Here is a 9,912-nt window from a genome sequence, read left to right as displayed (position 1 = left end):
ACAACTCCATGCAACCCACGAAATTCTCCACTGCACGCTAGAGGAGGCCCTTTTACGCTGCAGCATTTCCAAAGAAAGTCCAAGTTCCTTCTTGGAACTCCAAAGGGTACTTGACACGCTTTATGAAACTCCAGAAGTTTCCCCAGATGCCCCTCCACACTCGAGAGGAATGCTGAGTTTCCCGCCCCAAGTCAAGAAGTACCCTGTTTTGCCCTCCGCAAGTTGAGATGAGGGTCGATTGCCCTGCTTTGCCTGGAAAGGAATGCCAACATCCCCCTTGTAGCTTGAGAGGAGGCTGGTATCTACTTGACACTGGAGTGGAACCCGAGGGTCTTGTCACAATTCCAAAACCACTAATTTCCCTTTCCACTCGAGATCAGTCCTGATTCCCTTGCACCTACTCGAATGTCAGCCGAAATCAACCCACAACAAGAACGGAGTTCTGATGCCCCAGTTGCTAATTCAAAAAGGGCCCCACATCCCAAATTCAACTCGCCTGGAGGCCTGAAACCCTTTTGACAACTCGAGAGGAAAGTAGATTTCCATGCCTCCACACAAGTCGAGACCTGACCCCCTGTTTGAAATGGCATACACACCCCGAGACCCATGTCAGAACAGGAGAGGAAACCTGACGTTCTGGCCTCAACTCGAGATGAGGCCCTCTTCCATTGCACCGACCCCAGTGGAGTCCCAAGAGGCCCCTCCCGACTCCAAAGTATTCCTGACTTCCCATAGGCACCATGAGAAGCTCCCTGAGGTCACCATCACAAGTCGAGGGAACCCAGGGTTTCCTGCTGCAACTTGAGAAAGACCTTGAGATTCCCCCTTCAACATGTCTTGAGGCCCAATTCCCCACCCTGACTTGAGAGCAATGCTGCACTCCCCCTCACAACTCGAATGAAAACCGGACTTTCCTGGGGCCACACGAGAGGCTCCCTGAGTTCTGCGTCATAACTTGAGAGAAATACCAAATGTAGCACCGCAGCTCGAGAAAAGCCACGTGATTCTCTCGTCACTGTGACATGAGTCCCTTCTATTCCTGCAAGGCCTAGAGAGCAATCCCGAGTCCCCTCTCAAATCTCCACAGGAGGTTTGACTCCCTGTAGGCCCATTCATTGGGCTCCAAGAGACAACCATCGCAACTCAAGAGGAGAGCGGAGTTCTTTGCCTCAATTCGAGAGGAGGCCTGACTCTTTGGGCATACCTTGAATGCAACCCTAAGATCGCTGTAGCCACTGGAGAGGAAAACAGGGTTTCTGGACACAAACCTAGATGAGGTCTATTGCCCTGCAGGGGCTCACGAGCAATTCCCAGCTCCACCTCTCAACTCAAATGGAAATTGGACTTTCCTGGTGCAACACGAGTGGCTCCCGTAGTTCCCCGTCGTAACTCGAGAATCCTGCCACAACTAGAGTCAAACTAAGAGGTTTCCCCGTCATCACGAGATGAGGCCCTTTCGCGCTACAGGGTCTCAAGAGAAATCACATGTCCTCTCTTGAAATTCGAAACGGTACTTGACACACTAGATGCAACTCAAAACTTTCCCTGACATACAGGTCTCTCTTGAGAGGAACACCGAGTTTCCCGGCACAACTTAATCTGAGCCCCTTCTCCCTTCCTTATCTCCACATGAGGGTTGCTTCCCCTGCTTTGTCTGGAAAACGATCCCGACCTTCCCATCACCGCTCAGTAGGAGGCAAGTTTCACATTGAAACTCGAGAGGAAGCCTCGTGGGTCGTGCCACATTCCAAAAGACACCGACTTCCCCTTCCACTAAAGGTAAGTCCTGATGTCTGGGAACCTCTTCTAATATAACCCCGTGGATGAAGTCACAACATGAAGGGGCACTGACACCCCAGTTACATCGTAAGAAAAGAGCCGCAGGTTCCAAATGCAACTTGAGTAGTGGCATGACACTAGATGAACAACTCGAGAGGCAAGCAGATTTTCTGTACCTCAACACAAGACGAGGCCTGACTCCCCTGTTCCAACTCCGCAGAGACCCCGAGATCAATGTCAGAAATGAAGAGGAACCTTCAGGTTCCTGCCTCAACTCGAGATGAGGCCTTATTCATCCCTGTAGTGATGAGCGAAGAATCCAGAGGTGCCCCTCGAAATGCCAAAAGAGATCTCACTACCCTGAGTAGACACGAGCAGTTCCCCAGATCGACATGCAACTCAAGAGGCACCCTAAGCTTCCTGCAACAACTCCACACAACCCATGAAATTCTCCCCTGCACACTTGAGGAGGCCCTTTTACGGTGCAGCATTTCCAAAGAAGCCGACCTTCCGTCTTGGAACATGAAAGGGTACATGACACGCTAGAGGAAACACCAGAAGTTTCCCCAGATACCCGAAGCCCCTCGAGAGGAACGTTGAGTTTTCCTCCACAAGTCAAGAAGAGCCCCATTTTCCCCTTCTCAAGTTGAGATGAGGGTCGATTGCTCTGCTTCACCTGGAATGGAATGCTGACATCCTTGTCACAACTCGAGAGGAGGCTGGTATCTACTTGACACTGGAGGGGAACCCGGGGGCCTTGTCACGATTCAAAAGCCACATATTTTCAATCCACTCAAGATCAGGCCTGATTCCCTTGCACCGATTTGAATGTTAGCCGAGAATTAACTCACAACACGAAGGGGTATATGGTGTCCAGTTTGCTAGTTGGGAAAGTGCCCCATGTCCCAAATTCAAGTCGCCTGGATGCTTGAAACCCCTTTGACAACTCAAGAGAAAAACAGAGTTCCATGCCTCCACACAGGTTGAGACATGACTCTCTGTTTGAAATGGCATACACACCCCGAGACTCACGTCAGAACAGGAGAGGAAACCTTATGTTCATGCCTCAACTCGAGATGAGGCCCTCTTCCATTGCACCAAACTCAGTGGAGTTCCTAGAGGCCCCGCCCAACACCACAGTATTCCTGACTTCCCATAGGCACCCTGAGAAGCTCCCTGATGTCACCTTCACAAGTCGAGGGAACCCAGGGTTTCTGGCTGCAACTCGAAAAGGACCACGAGATTCCAACTTCAATGCGCCTTGAGGCCCGATTCCCCTGCCGTGACTTGAGAGCAATGTCGCGCTCCCTCTCACACCTCAAATGGAGACTGGACTTCCATGGGGCCACACGAGAGGCTCCCTGAGTTGCCCATCATAACTTGATAGAAACCCCACACGTCGTGCCATAACTCGAAGAAAATCACGAGATTCCCCAATCATCGTGCGATGAGGCCCTTCTTTTCCTGCAGGGCCTAGAGAGCAATCCCGAGTCCTCTCTTAAAACTCCACAGGAGGCTTGACTCCCTTTAGGCCACTCAATGGGGTCCAAGAGATACCTGTCGCAACTCGAGAGGAGACCGGTGTTCTTTGCTTCCACTTGAGACGAGGCCTGACTCCCTGAGTGAACCTTGAATGCAACCCCAACATCCCTGTTGCCACTGGAGAGGAACACAGAGATTCAGGACGAAACCCTAGAGGAGGTCTATTTGCCCTGCAGTGACACAAGAGCAATCCCCAGGCCCCCTCGCAACTCGAATTGAGATTGGATTTCCCTGGGCCAACACGAGAGGCTCCCTGAGTTCCCCATCGTAACTTGAGAATCCGGCCGCAACTGGAGAAAAACCACAAGGTTCCCCCCTCATCGTGAGATGAGGCCGTTTCCCGCTGCAGCGTCTCAAGAGAAATCCCACGTTCCCTCTTAAAATTTGAAATGGTACTTGACACCCTTGATGCAATTCAAAAAGTTCCCCGAAATACTGTTCTCACTTGAAGGAACATCGAGTTTCCTGGCACAGCTTAATCTGAGCCCCTTCTCCCCTTCTGATCTCGACATGAGAATTGAATCCCCTGCTTTGTCTGGAAAGAGATCCCAACCGTCCCGTCGCACCTCAGGAGGAGACCAGTCTCACACTGAAACTCGACAGGAAGCCTCGTGGGTCTTGCCACATTCTGAAAGACAACGATTTTCCCGAACACTCAAGATAAGTCCCGATTCCTGGACACCTCTTCAAATGTAACCCTGAGGATGATGTCACAACACGAAGGGGCACTGATACCCCATTGCATCATCCGGTAAAAGCCACAGGTTCCAAATAAAACTCTACAAGTGTCCTGTCAGCCTGTGAACAACTCGAGAGGCAAGCGGAGTTCCATTCCTCAACACAAGACGAGGCCTGACTCTCCTGTTCCAACTCTGCAGAGACCCTGTGATCGAGGTTAGAAATTGAGAGGAACCCTGAGATTCCCGCCTCAACTTGAAATGAGGCCCTATTCACCCTTGCAGCATTGCGCGAGGAATCCAGAGGTGCCCTTCACAATGCCAAAGGAGATCTCATTTCCCTGAGGAGACACGAGTGGTCCCCCAGTCTACCCGCATCTCGAGACGAACCCTAAGCTTCCCGCCACAACTCCATGCAAACTAGGAAATTCTCCCCTGCACGCTTGAGGAGGCCCTTTTTCCCTGGTGTGTTTCCAAAGAAAGCCCAAGTTTCCCTTGGAACTCAAAAAGGTCCTGGACATGCTTTACGAAACTCAAGAAGTTTCCCAAGATACCCGTCCCACTCAAGAGGAACGATGAGTTTCCAGTTACAAGCCAAGAAGAGCTCCGTTTTCCCTGCCTCAAGTCGAGATGAGGTTCGATTGCCCTGCTTCGCCTGGAAAGGAATGCTGACATCCCCGTCCACACCTCGAGAGAAGGCTTGTGTCTACTTGACACTGGAGGGGATCCTGGGGGCCTTGTCACAATTCGAAAGCCACATGTTTCACCATCTACTCGATATCAGGCCTGATTCCCTTGCACTGATTTGAATGTGAGCCGAGAATCAACTCACAACACGAAGTGAGTTGTGATGCCCCGCTTTCTAATCCAAAAAGAGCCCCATGTCCCAAATTCAACTCAGCTGGATGCCTGAAACCCCTTTGACAACTCAAGAGGAAAGCAGAGTTCCATGCCTCCACACACGTCAAGACCTGACTCCCTGTTTGAAACGGCATACACAGCCCGAGACCCACGTTCGAACAGGAGAGGAACCCTGAGGTTCCCACGTCAACTCGAAATGAGGCCTTCTTCCATTACACCAAACTCAGGGGAGTCCTGAGAGGCCCCTCCCAACTCCAGAGTATTCCTGACTTCCCATTGTCACCCTGAGAAGCTCCCTGAGGTCACCACCAGAAGTCGAGAAAACCCAGGGTTTCCTGCTGCAACTCAAGCAAGACCTCGAGATTCCCCCTTCAACGCGTCTTGAGTCCCGATTTCCCTGCCGTGACTTGAGAGCAATGCCATGCTCCCCCTTGCAACTCGAATGGAGCCTGGATTTTCCTGGGGCCACAAGACACTCCCTGAGTTCCCCATCATAACTTGAGAGAAACCCCACACTTTGCACTGCTACTCGAAAAAAACCACGAAATTCCCCTGTCATCGATAGATGAGACCCTTTCCCACCGCAGCATCTCAAGGGATGTCCCACGTTCCCTCATGAAATTCGAAACGGTACTTGGCACCCTTGATGCAACTCAAAAAGTTTCCCGACATACCGTTCTCACTTGAGAGGAACACCGAGTTTCCCGGCACATTTTAATCTGAGCCCCTTCTACCCTCCAGATCTCAACATGAGGGTTGATTTCCCTGCTTTGTCTGGAAAGTGATCCCGTCATTCCTGTCTCACCTCAGGAGGAGGCCGGTCTCACATTGAAACTCGAGGGGAAGCCTCGTGGGTCATGCCTCATTGCAAAAGACACTGATTTGCCCGTCCACTCAAGATAAGTCCTGATGCCCAGGCACCTCTTCGAATGTAACCCTGAGGATGAAATCACAACACGAAGGGGCAATGACACCCCTGTTTCATCGTCCAGATAAAGCTGCACGTTCCAAATACAACTCAACAATTGGCCTGTCTACCCGGGAACAACTCGAGAGGCAAACAGAGTTCCATTCCTCAACACAAGACAAGTCCTGACTCTCTTGTTCCAACTCTGCAGAGACCCTGCGACTGAAGTCAGAAATTGCTGGGGTCCAGCCACTGTGGATCCAGGGAATTCTAAATGGGGACAGCGTCGGCAAGGATCAGGAATATATTGTTAATTAAATATTTATTAGAGATATGAAGAGTCATAGAATAAGGATAGCTCAGTGAGGAAATTCAGTGGAGAAAAGAGGCTGAATAATTCAGCCAGAAGGTGAGAGAAAGAATGACATGGGGAGACCAAGTTTTGGTGAACAAGGCCCACACTTTATTTTCCAAAGTACTTTTTATACCTTAAGCTATGCATAGAGGATAATGGGGGCAGGGGTAGAGTCATGCAGTAAGCCAGGCTTTCTTCCTGCAAACTTATCATATGCAAAAGTTTCAGTGATTTGCATCATCATCTGGCCCAGAGGTCTGTTAACATTTTAAGACCCTTTCTTCAGAAAACTTATTTTTCTCTCAAGGTGATTAGTCAGGGGCCACCCTCCAAAAGCATTAGATAAAGTTGCATTCCTAGAGGGCAAAGGTGTGCTGGGCTATAACAAGAAAAAGAATTAACTCAAGGGTCCAAGGCTTTGGACAACAAATATTAAAGCTACTACTTACACCAATTATATTAATCAATACACTGCCAGGGACACAGCAGGTAAGGGATATGGAGACTTAGCAGCAAACATTGGCCCAACAAGTGCAAAACCCTTCTCCAATACAATTTCTAATCAATCTTTTAACTGTTCAAAGGAATCTGTATTTAGACAGTTTAGAACATCTCATGCCTCTCACAGTTGGGAGGCTCTGAGCAATAACATGTGGCCGGAAAATCTATTCAGGCAGGCTAGAGGACTTCCAAAGGCGTTTGTAGATTGAAACACTATCACACCCAGGAACTTTATTAACTGGAGCTGTAAGTTAACTCTTTTTTCTGAGAGAGATAGTGGGGGACGTCCCCCATAAAGTCAGAGGTGTAGGAGAGAGCACTAAGCAGAAAATAGGAAGACTCTGGTTTTGAGGGTAGATGCTCGAGAATTTCTAGGGGGACTCATAAGGATCGATCCTGCCTTTGCGTATGCTGAACCTCCTTCCTCATGACCTTTGCCACCGGTGGAGCTCCTAACCCTGGCTCCCAGCAAGAAATGGAGAGGAACCCTGAGGTTCCCACCTCAACTAGAGATGAGGCCCTAATCATCCCTGCAGTGATACACGAGGAATCCCGAGGTGCCCCTTGCAAGGCCAAAGGAGATCTGACTTCATGAGGAGGCAGAAGTCGTCCCCCAGGTCAACACGCAACTCAAGAGGAACCCTAAGCTTTCTGCCCCAACTCAATGCAAACTACTAAAATCTCTCCTGCACACTTGAGGAAGCCCTTTTAAGCTGCAGCATTTCCAAAGAAAGCCCACATTTCTCTTGGAACTCGAAAGGGTTTTTGACACGGTTTACGAAACTCCAGAAGTTTCCCGAGATACCCGTCCCCACTCGAGAGGAACGCTGAGTTTCCCGCCACAAGTCAAGAAGAGCCCCATTTTCCCTGCTTCAAGTCGAGATGAGGGTCGATTGCCCTGCTTCACCTGGAAAGGAATGCGGACGTCCGCGACTCACCTTGATTTACTTTCAGCGATTCGAATGTCAGCAGAGAATCAACTCACAACACGAAGGGAGTTTTGATGCCCCGGTTGCTAATCCGAAAAGAGCCCCAGGTCCCAAATTCAACTCGGCTGGAGGCCTGAAACCCCTTTGACAACTCGAGAGGAAAGCAGAGTTCCATGCATCCACACACGTCGAGAAATGACTATAAAATGGCATACACAGCCCAAGACCCACGTAAGAACAGGAGAGGAACCCTGATGTTCCCACCTCAACTCAAGATGAGGCCCTCTTCCATTGCACCAAACCCAGTGGATTCCCGAGAGGCCCCTCCCAACTGCACAGTATTCCTGACTTCCCATAGGCACCCTGAGAAGCACTCTGAGGTCACCGTCACAAGTCGAGAGAACCCAGGGTTTCCTGCCGCAACTCGAGACAGACCTCTAGATTCCCCCTTCAACGCGCCTTGAGACCCGATTCCCCTGCCATGACTTGAGAGCAATGTCGCGCTCCCCCTCGCACCTCGACTGAAGACTGGACTTCCTTCCCTGTTGCCACACGTGATGCTCCCTGAGTTCCCCGTCGTAACTCGAAAGAAACCTCACACATTGCACACCAGCTGGAGAAAAAAGCAAGAGATTCCCCCAATCATCGCGACATGAGGCCCTACTTTTCCTGGAGGGCCTAGAGAGCAATCCTGAGTCCTCTCTCAAAACTCCACAGGAGGCTCGACTTCCTTTAGTCCACTCAATGGGCTCCAAGAAATACCCGTTGCAACTCGAGAGGAGAGGGGAGTTCTTTGCTTCCACTCGAGACGAGGCCTGGCTCCAAGGGTGAATCTTGACTGCAACCCTGATACCTGTCGCCACTGGAGAGAAACAAGGAGTTTCAGGACACAAGCCTAGATGAGGTCTATATGCCCTGCAGTGACTCGAGATTAATCCCCAGCTCCCCCTCGCAACTCGAATGGACATGGGACGTCCCTGGGGCAACACGAGAGGCTCCCTGAGTTCCCCATCGTACTCGAGAATCCAGCTGCAACTCAAGAAAAACAACGAAATTCCCCCGTCATAGTGAGATGAGGCCCTTTCCGCTGCAGCATCTCAAGAGTAATCCCAGGTTCCCTCTTGAAATTCAAAACAGTACTTGACAGCCTTGATGCAACCCAAAAAGCTCCCCGACATACCGTTCTCACTCGAGAGGAACACCGAGTTTCTCGGCACAACGTAATCTGAGCCCCCTTTCCCCTTGTAATATCGACATGAGGGTTGATTCCCTGCTTCATCTGGAAAGGGATCCCGACCTTGGCATCAAACTTCAGGAGGAGGCCGGTCTCACATTGAAACTCTAGAGGAATCCTTGTGGGTCGTGCCACATTCCAAGACACCGAATTCCCCGTCCACTCAAGATAAGTCCCGATGCACGGGTACCACTTCTAATGTAAACCTGAGCATGAAGTCACAACACGAAGGGGCACCGACACCCCAGGTGCATCGTCCGGAAAACCAGCAGGTTCCAAATATAACTTGACAAGTGGCCTGTCACCCAGTGAAAACTCGAGAGGCAAGCGGAATTCCAATCCTCAACACAAGTCGAGGCCTGACTCTCCTGTTCCAACTCTGCAGAGACCGTGTGATCGAATTCAGAAATGGAAAGAACCCTGAGGTTCCCGCCTCAACTTGAGATGAGGCCCTATTCACCCCTGCAGCGATGCGGGAGGAATCCCGAGGTAACCCTCGCAACGCCAAAGGAGATCTGACTTGCCTGAGGACGCACGAGTGGTCCCCCATGTCAACACGCAACTCGAGATGAACCGAAACTTTCCACCGCAACTCCACCCAAACTAGGAAATTCTCCCCTTCTCGCTTGAGGTAGCCCTTTTACACTGCAGCATTTCCAAAGAAAGCCCACATTTCCCTTGGAACTTGAAAGGGTCCTCGACAAGCTTTGCGAAACAGCAGATGTTTCCCGAGATACCAGTCCCCACTCTAGAGGAATGTTGAGTTTCCCGCCACAAGTCAAGAAGAGTCCCGTTTTCCCCACCTCAAGTCGAGATGAGGGTCGATTGCCTGGCTTCGCCTGGAATGGAATGCCGACGTCCCTGTCACACCTCAAGAGGAGGCCGGTATCTATTTGACACTGGGGGTGAACCCGGGGTCTTGGTCACAATTCGAAAGCCATGTAATTCCCCATCCATTTGAGATCAGGCCTGATTTCCTTGTACCCATTCGAATGTCAGCCGAGAATCAACTCACAACATGAAGGAAGTTCTGATGCCCCGGTTGCTTATCCGAAAGGAGCCCCAGGTCCCAAATTCAACTCGGCTGGAGGCCTGAAACCCCTTTGACAACTTGAGAGGAAACAGAA

This window comes from Bos indicus x Bos taurus, chromosome 16, assembly GCF_003369695.1.
Source record: "Bos indicus x Bos taurus breed Angus x Brahman F1 hybrid chromosome 16, Bos_hybrid_MaternalHap_v2.0, whole genome shotgun sequence".
NCBI classification, from domain to species: domain Eukaryota; kingdom Metazoa; phylum Chordata; class Mammalia; order Artiodactyla; family Bovidae; genus Bos; species Bos indicus x Bos taurus.
Note: the sequence above shows the minus strand (reverse complement) of the source record.